Source organism: Mirounga leonina, unplaced genomic scaffold, assembly GCF_011800145.1.
Source record: "Mirounga leonina isolate KUSES-001 unplaced genomic scaffold, KU_Mleo_1.0 Mir_153, whole genome shotgun sequence".
In the NCBI taxonomy this organism is placed as follows: domain Eukaryota; kingdom Metazoa; phylum Chordata; class Mammalia; order Carnivora; family Phocidae; genus Mirounga; species Mirounga leonina.
The window spans coordinates 17,005,894-17,023,506 of NW_023270387.1; the positions used below are offsets into that span (position 1 = coordinate 17,005,894).

The window sequence follows — 17,613 nt, forward strand, 5'->3', positions numbered from 1 at the left end:
TAAATTAGGGGTTGCCAGGGCTAAGGGTGGAAATGGGTGATGGAGATGTCCTAAAATTGGATTGTGGTGACTTTTGCACAATTCCGTAACTTTACTAAAAATCATTGAAATGTACACTTAAAATGGGTGAATTTTATTATATGTAAAGGATAGCTCAATAATTCTTTAAAAAATACTCATGAAGTGTGATGATTGTAAAGTATCCAAACTGATTTTGGGGTGACCTGTGAACCAGATCTGAAGTAAAGGCAATTCATGGAAAGATCTAGAAGACTGCCCCTGGCAATGTTCCAAAATCAGTTGAGCAATTGCAGCACCTTGAGAACGAGTGCTCATCCCCTCCCAGAGGAAGGGAGGGGATGCCAATTCTCATTTGCATACGGACGCATGGGCATTGCTCCCATAGTCCTATAACTACTATAGAGCGACTCCCTTTCCCCAAGCTTACAATCTACTGTGGAGATAAGACATATATAAAAGTACTGTCATCTACCAATAAATAAAGTACAATAAGTTAGCTAATGCCAAACTAGTAAAAGCCCTTTTTCTCTTTTCAAAGTGTGAGTAGATGCCTGAGTAAGAAATAGGCTTTTTTTTTTTTTTATGGCTAATTTGCAAAATCCCTACATACAGGAATAAGAAGAAGCACTTACGAGGGAGAGAGAATGTCTCCAAATGTGGGAACATACTGTTCGCTCCTTCCTACCTCCCTCCCCGAAATGTTACTGTAGTAACATCAAATCCTTTTGCCCCAAGTCCAAGAGAAATAAGCACCATGATTGACACTGCATTTTCAAAGTCACAAATACATAGAAATAAATTCAAGCTGTAGCTCAAATGAGTGACTGCATGTTAGACTTCAGCTGACATGGGGTTGAAATCCGTCTTTGGCTTTAGTCCCCATTTCCCTATAGAGCTGAAGTTGGCAGCCTGAAGTTTTTCTTTAATGGTTGCACCAATGACCTCTCTTTGCCTCCTTCTGTTTCTTGTCTTGACATTTCCTTCTGGAAGTCCAGAATGATTTTCCTATTGCACTCTGAAGGATAAACCCACACAAAATGGCTTGACACCAAGCTCCGTGCCAGGGTGGGGAAGTGGGATTAAGGATTTACAGGTCCAGTTTTGTATGATTTTGAGAGGTTTAGCACAGTGGGGAACTGGGCTTGTTAATTACTCAGATAAATGCTAATTGACCTATAAAAACACAGGATCAAGTTGTTAAGATCTGCTCCAACTGGCATTATGGAAAGACGGAAGGGCTTGGACTGTGGGTACAGCTCTCCTGAGGGATGGAGAGATGCATGCAGCTATGTGCCACAAGACCAGATGGCCTTTCCATGTCCTGAGGGGCCTCTTACCGTATATCTGAAGAAGAAGAGGTTCAATTAAAGTACATTGTGGAGAAGGAAGTTACTTAACACATTCTAGCCAGTTGAAACCTAATATCGAAACAAAACACCAAGCTACCAGTCACTGAGGAGGGAAGTCCAGGGTAAAAGCATTTGGAGGACCAAGCCTAAGACTTGGGAACCTGGCACTGAATGTTCTCACCATTACTGAGTGAGAACCAGGCAATTCTAGTGTATTTCAGCAGGTCTGGTGGGAGGGGGGTGCTCAGTGCTTAGTTGCTAAAACTTTAGCTAGGAAGCAACTGTGAATAAACCATTACAACACGTGAGCATATTCTGTGGTATTATATTAAACTGTTTCATGTTTGTGTCAGCTTTGCAATATGAATAGTCAAAGGACACCAAACTGTATCTACTTGAACTCAATTGCTAGTATTTAGCATAGATTCTACAAGGATGCTTGAACAATATTACTGGATTTTGCTGACTTTATACAGGTCAGCAAGCTCAGCTGAAGCATTAGAAAAACACAACCTCTCATCCCAGTAAAATAAATTATGCTAGCCAAGAGTGCCTCCCAGATTTGTCATATAAATTAGCAGTAAAAAATATATATATCTCCCAGACAAACTAAGCCATGAATCTAATCCCCATGTCGGTCACCTCTTCCCTAATTATCACTAAAGCATGACTTAGCTGGATGAACCATAGCTCAGGAGGGAGCATGAAAGTGCAGATATTAACCATGATGACTTCTCCGAGGCACTAAATAGAATGGAAATGTATCTCTAAGACTGAACAGTGGCCTGAAGATATTCTTGATTTTTTGTCAAGGACTATCCGGAGTGAGGAGACTGGAAGCAGGGCCGGAGGAAGACTGCACTCTACAAGGGGTGGTGTCAAGGTGCGGTGATCTTCAAGAAAGGCAAATGGTTCTACCAAGAACTGCTCCACATCCATTTTTCAGGGCTCATAATGCCTGAAAAACATGGATTAGCCTGCATGAGCAAAGGGACCATATCTCAGGGGTGCATGGGTGGCTCAGTTGTTAAGCGTCTGCCTTCGGCTCAGGTCATGATCCCAGGGTCCTGGGATCGAGCCCCACATTGGGCTCCCTGCTCGGCGGGAAGCCTGCTTCTCCCTCTCCCACTCCCCCCTGCTTGTGTTCCCTCTCTCGCTGTGTCTCTCTCTGTCGGATAAATAAATAAAATCTTAAAAAAAAAAAAGAAACCATATCTCAGTCATGACAAAGATAAAATTAGAGGTAAGGAACAAAGGGAAGGAGATTTTTTTTTTTAAAGATCATTTATTTACTTATTTATTTGACAGAGAGAGCACACAAGCAAGGGGAGGAGCAGAGGGAGAGGGAGAAGCAGGTTCCCCGCTGAGCAGGGAGCCCAATGTGGGGCTCAATCCCAGGACCCTGGGATCATGACCTGAACGGAAGGCAGATGCTTAACCGACTGAGCCACCCAGGCGCCCCGGGAAGATTTTTGACTCTGAGAAAGAGGGAGAGGGGAATTGTTTTGGGTAGATGGTTTGCAATTGGGTCTTCATTTTACAAAGATGATTGAGTGACAATAAGGAGAGGTTAATGCCATTGAAAGATGTTTTATTACTTACAACTCCTGAGGGAAGGGGGTCATGCCATGCCACACAGGTCCACGTGGAGAAGCACCAGGTTAGGTCAGGAGGGAGAAGCAGGAGCGAGGGGAAACTATAGACCACAGTCTTTATTGGGGTTTTTGTGGTAAAGATATGATAGGACAGTGTAAACAGCTGAGGAGTGACTAGTTTGAATAATTCCAGTGAGCTTTGGGGCATAGGGACTGTCTCTGGTTGTCCGGCACCTGGCCCAAGGGAAATATTGGCTTGATGTGTGAGTTAGATTAAGGAGGTGGTTGGGAGTATGGCCTGAGGATTGGTTGGAGAGTTTGTAATATGGTTTTTATGTGTCTACTTAAGCCGGATCACAGGGGAGATGTAAACAATTGTGGCTATTGGTTTGACCCTATAATTAATGGAGACCAAATAGAATCTAAGAAAACACAAAATAGGAGAATCTTATCCATCTGCAGCTATTTATACTACCTAGTCCTCTGCTGTACATGTAGAAGATCAATAAAGTTCGGTTGGTTGGTTGGTTGGTTGGTTGGTTGGTTGGTTGGTTGGTTGGATGGATGGTTGGATAAGATTTTTGGCAGTAGAGAAATCTTGAGAGAGAAAAATGGCACTTTGCTGTTTTCCCTAAATCACACCTCTTGTAGCAGAATTTGCCAGCTTCAGGATTGTATCCCAAGTTGCTCAGTGATGAAATGGCTTGAGTAAGACATATGTTGTATCTTTTTGGCTTAGGCAATTTTTGCTAGTAGGCACATACACACTCCTGTCTACATTCTTCATCTGTTTTTTATCCTTCACCATAAATTTGCCAGGGATAAAATGTTTCCTCATTTATTATAAGAACAGGGAATGCAAATGAGAATCTTTGGTGGGTCCTCAGTAAAATCAGTGGCTCCTCATCTTACAGTCAAATTTCTCACAATTATCCTATAAGGCAAATAAGGACTGGCCCCATTACCTCTCTGATCTCTATTTCCCCTGCACTGGCCCTCTGTGACCTGCACCAGCCAGACAAGCTGCCTCGCAGCTCCTGGAACACAAGCAAGCAGGACCTTTGCACTTATGTTCCCTTACCTGGAACACCCCCAGATAGCCATGTAGCCTGCTTTCTTGCCTTCTTCTCTTTTCCAATTAAATGTCACCTTATCAGAGAGGCTCTGCTGACTATCAGATATAAAATACCAAACCATGGGCCCCTGGGTAGTTCAGTTGGTTGAGCGTCGGGCTCTTGATTTCAGCTCAAGTCATGATCTCAGAGTCGTGAGATCGAGCTTGTATCAGGCTCCACACTGAGCATGGTCCCTGCTTAAAATTCTCTCTTCCTCTGCCCTTCCCCCTGCCCCACCCCACTTACACGTGCTTGTGCAATCTCTCTCTAAAAAAAAAAAAAAAATTACAACCATTCCTCTTTTTTTTTTTTTTAAAGATTTTATTTATTTATTTGAGACAGAGAGAATGAGATAGAGAGAGCATGAGAGGGGGGAGGGTCAGAGGGAGAAGCAGACTCCCTGCTGAACAGGAAGCCCGCTGCGGGACTTGATCCAGGGACTCCAGGATCATGACCTGAGCTGAAGGCAGTCGCTTAACCAACTGAGCCACCCAGGCACCCAACCATTCCTCTTTTTCAAAAAAGATTTTATTTATTTATTTATTGGAGAGAGAGAGAGAGGAGAGAAAGAGAGTGCAAGAGCAGGGGGAGGAGCAGAGGGAGAGGAACTAGCAGATTCTGTGCTCAGCACAGAGCCCGACGGGAGGCTGGATCCCAGGACCCTGATCTCATGACCTGAGCCGAAATCAAGACTTGGACACCCAACTGACTAAGCCACCCGAGCACCTCTACAACCATGTCCCTTACACACACATGCTTAATTTTTTATCCTTTACATTACTTCCTTCTATTCGTAGCACTCATCACCACTTACACCACTTAATATATTTTATACTTATTTTTGTGCACATATGCCCCCTCTTCCCACTAGTAGAACATAAATTCCATGACAGAAAGAGTTTTGGTAATCCCCAAACCTAGAAGAGGGTCTGGCACATGATGGGTGCCCAATATATATCTGTTGAATAGATGAATGAAGGAATGGCCCAAATACAAGCATACATTCCCTCTTGTTCTTGATCTTAAGATATTTTTCCCCCTTAGTTCCAAGCCCAGAATTTGCACTGGATAAGAAACTGGCCACTGAATGATACATGAACCTGTTCTGCAAGAAAATCACCCCTACCCTCAATGTTTCTCCTCCTGTTAGCCCTCATCTGGATAAATGGCACTACCATCCAGAAACCAGGAGTCGTGGTTCCTCTCTTCTCCTGGTCCCCTGGGCTGGGTGTATCAGCAAGTCCTACAGTTTAACTTCAGAACACATGTTGCTCAGACTAAACCACTATCCTCTTTCACTGAACCTCCCAATATGTGTCTCCTATTGAATTCCTAACCCATCCCCACCTCCACCCCCACCCAATTTGCCCACAGTAACCAGAGATGGTGTTTAAAAATGATCTAAGATCATGTAACTAACCTAGAAGCCCTTGAATGTCTATCCAAATTTCCCATTATAGGTCCCAGAATTCTGTGTGATCTGGCCCTGCCAGCCATTTAAATTCATCCTTTGTCACCCATTCCCATCCCCCCCGCCCAGTTCACTTTTCTCCCGCCCTGCTGGTTTCCTACAACCTTTTGAGAAGCCCAAGTTTATTCTGGCCTGCAACCTTCCCATTTACTTCTTCATGCTCTTCTTTGAATGGCTGGTCCATAAAGATTATTCTTTAGATGTCAGTCCAAATGTCACCTCCTTAGAGGTGCATTCCACACACTGGTAGGTCTCCTCGTGCTATTCCCTATCCTACTGTCCTGTTACTTCAAGTACTTCACAATTAATCATTAATTTATTTAATAGTCCATGGGGCAATCCTTTCAACTGGGCCCTGAGGAATACCTCTCTGGATAATAGTAACATTTTTTTTTAAGATTTTATTTATTTATGGGTCGCCTGGGTGGCTTAGTCGTTAAGCGTCTGCCTTCGGCTCGGGTCATGATCCCGGGGTCCTGGGATCGAGCCCCGCATCGGGCTCCCTGCTCCGCGGGAAGCCTGCTTCTCCCTCTCCCACTCTCCCTGCTTGTGTTCCTGCTCTGTCTCTGTCAAATAAATAAATAAAATCTTTAAGATTTTATCCCAGCACGCTGGGATCATGACCCGAGCCGAAGGCAGACTCTTAACGACTAAGCCACCCAGGGGCCCCAGTAGTAACATTTTAGAAACTCTATCAGGCCAGAGAACTTGTACCTTTTTCTCCCCTGGTGCCCTTTCTTACCTCTACATCGAGCAATGCGTGTTCCTTATTCTCTTCCTCAAATCAAATCCTGCCCTTCTGAACGTAGCTGGTATCAATGATGTACGTGTTAGCATGAGTGGACACACTCCAATCAATTGCTAATGTCTGTCAGGAGTCCTGTGTTGGGGACTCCGAGGTGTGCCACAGGCTGAGTGGGACATTTTACTTTGACCAGTTCATGATGTGCAATCCCGTGAGGGAAAGAGCAGAGATGGAATGCGTGGCCATGTATTAAGCACATATTTAAGTTTATTGCTCCTTGCTCCAAGATCATTTGACATTTTCTTCTTATTTCTAATTTGGCATAAGGGATTTTGTCTTCTGGAAAAGATTTTCAAACATCAACAACAAATGTGAAAGTTATTTCACAGACTCAGTAGTTCCATCAATCACATCACTAAGGAAACAAATACTTTTTGAAGGATCCACAAGCATCCCTAAAAGTTTTTGAATATATAACCTATTTCATTATCACACAAATCCTCAAGACTTTATTATCACTTTTTCATGTAAGAAAATTAAGCTTTTACATATTGATCTTTTTCCCTGTACAGTTGGTAAATAACAGAGCTGGATCTTCACCTCAGCTCAGGCATTTTGCAGGGCCCAGGATCTTTCACTATACCAGTAAATAAGTTCCTCCATTGTCTTTGCTTCAAGCAATCTTGTGGATAAGGGGATGGTTATAGGACACAGTTGTTGCCTGCTTGGAAAAGTGGCACGTATATATACTCACAACTTAAGACTCTTGAAACTTTGAATTCGTATATGAACAAGAGAAGGAGCATCTAATTGGAACTGTATCTCCAATTGAATCCATATATGAACAAGAGAAGGTGAACCTAATTGGAACTGTATCTCCAATCACTGGGAGTGATTGATTAATCAAGGAAGGCTTCCTGGAGGGAAGAATTTTATATGAGGTTTTGAAAGAGTATTGATACGAGGAGGGCAGGGATACTGGGAAGAGGAAAATGAGAATCTCATGTGTAAGATCGTTAGTTGTAGCTTTTCAGGTGGACCATGCATGCAAATATGTTTGAATGTGAGAAGCTATATAAAGAAATCACCATTTATTCCTTTGGAAAACTCTATTATGTTCTATTTAAATGGCTGAAATGTCAGGGGGCCAAAAAAGTTATTTTTAAAAAATTGATCATCAAATTGAAACTACCTACTGGATGAATTATAAAAGCCAGCAGTCAGAAAAATCCCCTCACTGAAGAATAAGGAGACATCACGGGGTTGTCACAGAGGAATGATGAATATATATTGGGGGTGTCTTTTCATTCTGTCTTTTTGGCTCTACCCCAATGGAAAGAAAAAAAATAGATTGGGGAACTGAGAGTATAAAAGAATAGACATGTCTGTTGTTCATGACCTAATCTGTGCTGAGATATTTTCCTTTTCTGTCTCACAGGTGTGTCTTTAGCTACTATCTGGGGAGGCAGGAGGGTAAATTGGGGAGATGGTGCAACGGAGTGACCCTTCCATTTTTTTTAATATTGAGATTGAAATTGCTAGGTAGATTTTCATCATCAACCAGTGGTCCACCATGAAGTACAAAGAGGGTCTGGGCAGAGAGGATGACCTCTGACCTGTCCTCGATATCATCAAACCCACAGTGCTCCTTTTCCCAAAACAGAATGTACATCTAACTCCATGGGTATTCAGACAGCTTTGCATTGGAGAGTTTAGAAGAATGTTCTAGCCAAATGGAACTATGGGGCTATGCTGCTCGCCAAGCCTTCCTTCTGAGAAAGGCCCTTTCCCCATACCATGTGACTATTCGGGACCCCTGCCTCCAGCTGAGCCATCAGAATGCTCACTGTCCTGGATGCAGACAGATGGACGTGTGCCCTCACCAGGGTCCTCTTTAGGAATTGATACGGACTGAATGATATGCTAGGGAGAGAAGGTTCTCTCTTTTCTCTTTACCTCTAAGGATGATATACACCAGGAATAACCAGTGATCATCTTCGCTGTCACCTGGAGAAAATCTGTCTGGAGCCAACAGAACTAGCTGCCTGTAGAACTAAGAGGTGGTGAAAACCGCAGTCCTTATGTTGTCATTTGAACCCGCTGGATCCAGCTGGGTTTGAACTCAGGTCACCTCTTGGCCTTCTTGGTTATAGAAATGTAATATTATGCTTTAAAATAAAAAAAAACATGTATTTGGTCTTCATCCTCGTTTCTGGCATATAGAGCTCCTAAAACCCTTGGAATTTCATAAGTCATAAGAGAGGCAAAGGTGTATTTTTTTCTTCCTAACAAGCTTTAAACCATACCTGAGTTTATGTTAATGAGGTGAGTTGGGAAAGCCTCTAAGGATTTGGGCTGGTTGCCAGGAGAAGGAACCATAGTGATTAGAGGCTTGGAACTTTCAGCCTCAACCCCCTGACCTCCGGGGGAGGGGAGAAGGGTGGGAGGTTGAATCACCAATGGCTAATGATTTAATCAGTCTTGCCTATGTAAGGAAGCCTCCATTAACACCCAAAAGGATGGGGTTTGGAGGGCTTCTGGGTTGGTGCACAAGAACTCATCAGTGTTCTGGATAGTGGTACATCCCATACTCCACCGGGACAGAAACTCCTGTGCCCAGAACTCTTCCAGACCTTACCCTATGTATCTCTTCATCTGGCTCTTCATTTGTATCCTTTAATAGCCTTTGTAAGAAATCTACAAGTAAATTGTTTTTCTGAGTTCTGTGAGCTGCTCCAGCGGATTAAACCCCAGGAGGGAGTCATAGGAAACCTACCCGCCCCCTTTCCCCATCCCTGTTGAAAAGAACTAAAATCTCATTCAGGAGTGTGAGGAATTAAATATTCAAAAACGCTTGTTTGAAATCACTTTTGACCCTAAACTGACTCGAGGCTTAAAAATCAGAACTTGAAACAAGTATGCATGTGCTCGGGAAGGTTTTTGACTCCAAGAGAAATTTCAGGATAAAGTTAGAAGGTTCTTTTCTATTTAAGCCTGGAGAGAAATCCAAAAGTAGTTTGAGAGGAGACAGAGAATAATTAAAAGGCAGAGAGAAAGGAATCAAATTATACCTAGGTGTTTACACTTAAATATTATTTAACTATTAATTGACACCCATATAGCTTTTAGATATGTGCCAGGAACTATTCTAAGCACGTTAAAGATATTAGCTCACTTAACCTTCATAAAAACCTGTCTAGATAAATTACTTTCAAGTACATCATTATTTTAACAACATTTTAATAATGGTAATAATATCTGCCATTTTAAGTGCTCACTGTACCCATATTTTATGTATATTATTTCATTTACCCTTCACAACAACCATAAGGAGTAGGTACAGTTATTTTGACTATTTAATGAATGAAAACAAGACTAAGAGAAATTAAGTAGCTTTCCAAAGGACACACAGCCAATAGGTGGTAGATTCAAATCCCTAGCTGCCTGCCTTTAAAATCTGTACTCTGAATCACTGCACTATAGCCTATTAATATTTAGTCATTCTTAATATCTTACTTTTTTTAAAGATTTTACTTATTTATTGGAGAGAGTGAGAGAGAGAGAGAGAAAGAGCGTGTGCACACAAGTGGGGGGAGGGGCAGAACACTGAGAAGAGGGAGAAGAGGGAGAAGAGGGAGAGGGAGAAGCAGGCTCCCCACTGAGCAGGGAGCCTGAAGCGGGGCTCAATCCCAGGACCCCAGGATTATGACCCAAGCCGAAGTCAAACGCCTAACAACTGAGCCACCCAGGTGCCCCAATATCTTACTGTTCTAATACAGTTTAGTTTTATATTCTCACACAATTGAGTAAAAAAAAAGCAAGCGAATACTTAACAAGATTATTACCCAGTACAACCATCCATCTGAAGGCAGCTTATTCAAATTTGAGGCATCACACACAGGATAAAATTAAGAGCTTTTGAAAGTTGTCTTTGCAACCATCCAAACTAATAAAGTTAGAGGATAAAATCATAGGGAGCATATAAACTTACCTCAGGGACAGTTATTCTCATCTTAATTTCCATGCTGTCAGTTGACGGATGTTGATTGAATGTCAGGTCGATTGAATCTCACAAGTGTTCTGAGTCGCACATGAGATGAGATATTTTAAGGAGAGTTTGATATGCGGCGATTTACGAGGTGTGGAAAATCTGCAAGGAATAGGGAGGGCAGTGTTCTGCATTAATAATAGGAAACTCTTAGGCCTCCTCTTGTCCTGCCAGGACCTCCAATTGGTCAAAGTCAACCCAAAGCCAGAGGATCGAGGATTCTGTGGAATTGGTTCACACTGCCAGCCTGCGGGAGTGCAGAACAGGGTAAGAAGGGGTGGAGACTGAAAGGCAAATGGACAACATCCAGAAGATTGATAATGGCCCAAATCAGTACATGTTCTTTGATAAAGCCGAATTTCCAAGCCTGCCCAAGTGTAGATCCCTGAACCAGTCTAAGTAATCGGTCGGTCTCACTATTATAATCCTTTCTATCCCTCTTCCGGTCCTTTAAATCCCAAAAGGCCTCTGGCCCAAGTTGGACCCGCCTACAGCTTTGGTCCCCTTTGTGCTCTTCCTTACCCAGCCTTCCCAGAGCAGTGCAGAGTGCTGGGGCTCCCCCACCCCCGCCCGCAGCTCAATGCTAGCAGGGAATTTATACCTGGAACCAACCTCTAGGGTGGCCCTGTTTGTTGTTCTAGCTAAGGGCTTCCTTGGGAAATTTCACCATCCTGTCTGCTCAATAGATACCTGCCCTGGGCCAAGCTTGGAAAGGTTACAAGTTTAAGCAATGGCCAGAAACTCTGGCTTCTGTTTCTAGACTTGGGCAAAGTGCATGTGGTTGTTGCATTGGCAACAAGAGGAGAGGCTAGAACGGGTGTGTTTATTTAAGCTGTCAGGTGAGACAAAGTGTCAACATGTTGGCCTGGTTCAGTTTCCTTTCTTTCTCCTTCCTTAGAAAGGGCTAGTATCCAAAATCTATAAAGAACTTATCAAACTCAACACCCAAAGAACAAATAATCCAATCAAGAAATGGGCAGAAGACATGAACAGACATTTTTCCAAAGAAGACCTCCAAACGGCCAACAGACACATGAAAAAGTGCTCAACATCGCTCGGCATCAGGAAAATCCAAATCAAAACCTCAATGAGATACCACCTCACACCGGTCAGAATGGCTAAAATTAACAAGTCAGGAAATAACAAATGTAGGTGAGGAAGCAGAGAAAGGGGAACCCTCCTACACTGCTGGTGAGAATGCAAGCTGGTGCAGCCACTCTAGAAAACAGTATGGAGGTTCCTCAAAAAGTTGAAAATAGAGCTACCCTACGACCAGCAATTGCACTACTGGGTATTTACCCCAAAGATACAAATGTAGGGATCCCAAGGGGTATGTGCACCCTGATGTTTATAGCAGCAATGTCCACAATAGCTCAAACTATGGAAAGAGCCAAGAAGCCCATCAAAAGATGAATGGATAAAGATGTGGTATATATATACAATGGATATTATGCAGCCATCAAAAAAACCCCAAAATCTTGCCATGACGTGGATGGAACTAGAAGGTATTATGCTAAGCGAAATAAGTCAATCAGAGAAAGACATGTATCATATGACCTCACTGATATGAGGAATTCTTTTTTTTTTTTTTAACAGAGAGAGACACAGCGAGAGAGGGAGTACAAGCAGGGGGAGTGGGAGAGGGAGAAGCAGCTTCCTGCCGAGCAGGGAGCCCGATGCGGGGCTTGATCCCAGGACCCTGGGATCATGACCTGAGCCGAAGGCAGATGCTTAACCGACTGAGCCACCCAGGCGCCCCGATATGAGGAATTCTTAATCTCAGGAAACAAACTGAGGGTTGCTGGAGTGGAGGGGGGTGGGAGGGATGGGGTGGTTGGGTGATAGAATTGGGGAGGGTATGTGCTATGGTGAGCGCTGTGAATTGCGTAAGACTGTTGAATCATAGATCTCTACCTCTGAAACAAATAATGCAATATATGTTAAGAAAAAAAAAAGAAGAAGAAGGTAGCAGGAGGGGAAGAATGAAGCGGGGGAAATCGGAGGGGTAGACGAACCATGAGAGACGATGGACTCTGAAAAACAAACTGAGGGTTCTAGAGGGGAGGGGGGTGGGGGGATGGGTTAGCCTGGTGGTGGGTATTAACAAGGGCACGTTCTGCATGGAGCACTGGGCGTTATATGCAAACAATGAACCATGAAACACTACATCAAAAACTAATGATGTCATGTATGGTGATGAACATAACATAATAAAATAAAATTAAAAAAAAAGAAATCACTTGGGGCGGGTGTTGACACAAATGGCTCATCCTTTTCTCGTTCGCTTAGGTGTTCTGATCCCGCTCACCTTGACCGCCGGATGTACCCCGATGTTTTCCTCAGGCTTGTCTTGGTTAACACTCTATGCGTTGGTTGTTTCTCTCTGCTCTTGTCTCTATAAAAATGTACTTGTTCTGAGTCTCATTTCTTACATCTGGTTGAAGAAATTGGGGAGATTAAAAGAAAAAACTGACAAACTGTTGCTAAGTTAGTGATGTAGTTCTCATTGTGTGCTCTGCCTGGTACTAGCTCTTGGAGTGTAGCTTTAAAACCTCCCACTCACCCACTCACTGGTCTGAGTCATTTTGGGTTGCAACTCTGAGGACTGAGGTCAGGCTCTTGAGCAAGGAGGACCTGTATTCTGGGTTCTCACAGCACTGTTTTTGAAAGCAAGGATTTCCCCGTAATATAATGACATGCACTACAGAGAAGGAAGAAGAGAAGATGAAGAAATGAGTTCCCAGCAGGTGCTGAATATATTTGGCATGGTTTTAGTTTATTTAGACAAAGTGACCAAGGGAAGAAGACTATTGCAAAACTTCAGTATAACATTGCTATGATTCCCACGTCCTGTAGCTTAGTTCCTTCCATTTTCCTTGGCAAGACTATAGCTTCATGCAACAAGATACCCTGTGGTCCACTGCACCTATACCTTAATGAGAATGAACCCGTTTCCCAATCTCCTTAATGCACATTTTCTTTTTGACTCATCGTGTCCTTTCATCAGCCTCCTTTATATGGTTCTAGACCACACTGCGATGGAAACTTGACAAGATCCAGATGCCCCAGAATATTTAAAGATTTTATTTATTTCTTTGAGAGAGAGAAAATGCACATGAGTGAGCACACGAGTGGGAGGAGGGGCAGAGGGCAAGGAAGAGGGAGGGGGGAAGAATCTCAAGCGGACTCTGCAAGAGCATGGAGCACAGGGGAGAAGGGGGCCTCGATCCCAGGACCCTGAGATCAGGACCTGAGCTGAAACTGAGAGTCCGTCACTTAACAGAGTGAGCCACCCAGGTGCCCCTAGATGTCCCAGAATATTTAAACTGCAGTAGTTTCTGCATCTTCCTCCTTCCACTGAAATTTTAAGTATAAATGGAGCCCTAAGCTCATCTATTAATGATAAAACAAGAGAAGGGAGGTCTCAGATTAAATACAGAGAAGAGTACCCTGGCTAAAGACATTAGAGACCCTGGACCAGGTTACTGGGGAATGCTGTTGATGCTTCTTCTCAGATAACCTAAAAAATCATGGGAAAGGAAGTTGTCAGTTTGGGCTGGTTGAGGTTCTTGGAACCAAGAGACAGCGTAAAATGATACGGGCAATTCCTTTCCGGGGCACAGTAGAGCCCAGTGATCAAGAGCATGGACTTCGGGGCGCCTGGGTGGCTCAGTTGGTTAAGCGACTGCCTTCAGCTCAGGTCATGATCCTGGAGTCCCGGGATCGAGTCCCGCATCGGGCTCTCTGCTCGGCAGGGAGTCTGCTTCTCCCTCTGACCCTCCTCCCTCTCATGCTCTCTGTCTCTCATTCTCTCTGTCTCAAATAAATAAATAAAATCTTAAAAAAAAAAAAAAGAGTATGGACTTCGGAGTTAAACAGAACTGGAAATGAGACCCGGTTCTATCACTTACTAGTGGCAAAATCTTGGGCACACCACTTAATCTTTCTGCAGAGAGTTAAAATGAGGATTAAATAAGATTAATGGATACATGGTGTTTAGTATAGAGTCTCTGGCACCAGAGAAAGTACTCCATAAATATTAGCTTCTGTATTTAGCCTAGAGTTTTTTTTTTTTTTAAATCCTTTCCTTCCAAACCCTCATGTCCAGTGCACGCACACAGATCTGTTCTCATGCAGCCACAGAGCTTAGTCCCTTCCTATCCAGCCCCAAAGCTGCAAGTCTCAGCTGCCTCTTACTAATCAGCTGACATTGTAGCTTCTGACCTGATTTGAAGGAACATACAGTTGTCTCTTGAACAACATGGGTTTGAATAGCACGTGCCCTTTTACGCGTGGGTTGTTGTTTTTTTTAATACCATACAGTGCTGTACGTGTATTTTCCTTATGAATGTCTTAACAACATTTTCTTTTCTCTAGCTTGCTTTACTGTGAGAACACAGTATTGAATACATATACAAAGTATGTGCTAATCTATTGTCATGTTATTATCGGTCAACAGTAGGCTATTAGTAGTTAAGTTTTGGGGGAGTCAAAAGTAATATGTGGATTTTTGGCTGCACGGGGTGTCGGCACCCTGAAACCCCATGTTGTTCAAGGATCAACTGCAGATCTCCCCAGGTCCCATTCTTTCATTCAGTCCCCCTCCTGTAGAGCCTGATGAAGATGTTATTGCTGATGACTACCGTTTCTCTTCACTCTTCAAATCTGGAACCACGTGTCCAAAGAGCTAGAATCTTTGAGCTGGAAGGAGCCTTGGCAACCTCTAGCCTAGGGTAAATGCTATGCTGCAGGCAAGCCTTAAAACATGCATAGAACTCAAAGGGCAGGGAGTAGCATTTGTAGTGAAGTTTTACTGGTGTATTGACTCCTGTGAAGAATCTTCAGAGACCAGGCAGAAGTTGATGAGAAGTGGAGGAGGAGAGGTTGTTTAACAAAGGAAATGTGCAAACACTGCATGTTCTAAGATACAGGAACATAGAATGGCTGAAGGCTTGGGTGTCAGGAGGGAAGTAGAGATAAGGCCAGATATGGGAAGAATTTCAGAAAAGAACACGTCACACAAACATTTAAAGATGTTTTCAAGTGTTTAGTAACATAAATTTCCTGACTCTTGTTGAGTGCCCTAAAGTGGCAGATGGAGACAGATACTGTCTTTTCTGAAATATCTGATTAATTCAATATCATGTACATCAGGGTCTTCAAATCTTTTATGTTTTGTTAATGACTTAATCTGAACTCTCAAATCTGAACCGTTCACAATATTTCTGACAAGCATTTAATGTAGCTTGGATACTTCCAATGCCAAGGAGCACAATATTGGGAGAGGCAACTGATTTGATCCTTTTATTTATTTAAATTTATTTTTAATTGAAGTATAATTACATACAGTAAAATGCACAGATCTTATTGTACAGTTTGATGCTTTTTGACAAATATACCTTGTGTATCCAATGGCCTAATCAAGCAGAAAATTGCCATCACACAGAAAATTTCCCCAGGATCCTTTCCACTTAATCATCCTGCCTCCCTCCTCCCGCAGGAAGACACAATTCTGATTTCTATTCCCACAGATTCATTTTGCCTATTCCTGGACTTCACGTAAATGGAATTATTCAGTGGGTGTACTCTGGTGGCGTTTTTCACATAATATTTTTGAGATTCATCTATGTTTCTGTATGTATTAATAGTCTGTTCCTTTTTGTTGCTGGGCAATATCCCACTGTATGGATTTACCTCCATTTATGTATTCATTCTCCTATGGATGAACACTGGCATCGTTTCCAAATTCTGGCTATTAGAAAGTCACAATGAACATTCCTCTATTATTTTTGTAGACGTAAGATTTCATTTGTTTTGGAATTCCTGGATCAGAAAATAGGTGGCTTTTTATAAGAAAATGCCAGTTTTCCAAATTAGCTGTGCCATTTTATACTTTTACTAGCAATGTAGAAGAAATCCAGTTGCCCTATAGTCTCTCCAACATTTGGTATTGTTAGAACTGAAAAATTTTAACCTTACTAATGGGTGTGTAGTGCTATCCCATTGTGGTTTTAATTTGCATTTCCCTGTTGACCAACAAGTCTGAGCCCCTTTTTTATGTGCTTATTGGCCATGCATTCTCTTTTATGAAGTGTTTCTCCAAGTCTTTTGCCCATTTAAAAATATTGTTTGTGCAAGACGAAATCAGAAAGGGAGACAAATCATAAGAGACTCTTAATCTTAGGAAACAAACTGAGGATTGCTGGAGGGGCAAGGGATGGGGGGATGGGATATCTGGGTGATGGGCATTAAGGAGGGCACGTGATGTAATGAGCACTGGATGTTATATAAGACTGATGAATCACTGAACTCTACCTCTGAAACCAATAATACACTATATGTTAATTAATTGAATTTAAATAAAAATATATATTGTTTGTAAGAAATAAAAATAAATAAAAATACTGTTCATCTTTTTAGTATAGATTTGTAGGAGTTCTTTATTCTGCTTTTGAGTCCTGTGTCAGAGATGTATATTTCTCCCAGTCCGTGGCTTGCCTATTCATTTTTACTAACAATGTATTTTGATAATCAGAAAGTTTGATTTTAATAAAATACATTAAATCATTTTTTCTTTTATTGTTACGTATTTTTTTGTATCCAAAGAAATCTTTGTCCATGCCAATTTTGCAAATATATTCTCCGGTGTTTCCTTCTAGACAGTTTATGGTTTGGCCTTTACATTTAGGTTTATGATCCATCTCAAATTAATCTTTGTATATGATGTGAAGTGGGGGCTGAGGTTCATTGATTCCATATAAATATCAATTATACAAGTACACTTAAAAGATGACTTCCTTTTCTCCACTGAATTTCACTGATGCCTTTATCAAAAGGCATTTGACTTTGTATGTGTGATCCTATTTCTCGATTCTCTGTTTTTTCCAATCTGTTTATTTATGCCAATACCACACTGTCTTAATTACTAGAGCTGTACAGTAAGTCTTGAAATCATGTGGTATAAGTCCTTCGAATTTGTTCTTTTTCAAGATTGCTTTGGCTATTCTGGGTCCTTTATGTTTCTTCATAAAATTTACTATCAGCTCATCAATACATTTCATTTTTGAATAGCTTGACGGTTAGAAGTTCTTTTTAAATTTGAACTTAACTTTCTTGGCTCTCCTGTAATGTCTCAGTCTTGCTCCATAAAGGGCATGTGAATATGTCTGCTTCCTGTTGCACAGAGTGGGCAGCATGACGCTGGAGAGAAAGCTTCCCGCTTCGGAACCAGACATCCAGGGGTTTGAATGTTGACTCTGTTTTGTTTTT

At 42.2% G+C, this 17,613-nt stretch overlaps 1 long non-coding RNA gene across 1 annotated transcript in view; it reads right to left on the bottom strand.

Moving 5' to 3' along the window:
- Nucleotides 1-12,816, bottom strand: part of LOC118013330 — a 39,648-nt gene extending 26,832 nt beyond the window's left edge. Inside the window, exons 1-2 of the long non-coding RNA XR_004679992.1 lie at nt 12,653-12,816; nt 10,288-10,446 (exon numbers count right to left, since the gene is read on the bottom strand). This is a non-coding gene — a long non-coding RNA (uncharacterized LOC118013330). The remainder of the gene's footprint in view (nt 1-10,287; nt 10,447-12,652) is intronic.
- Between the last annotated feature and the right edge of the window lie 4,797 nt (nt 12,817-17,613).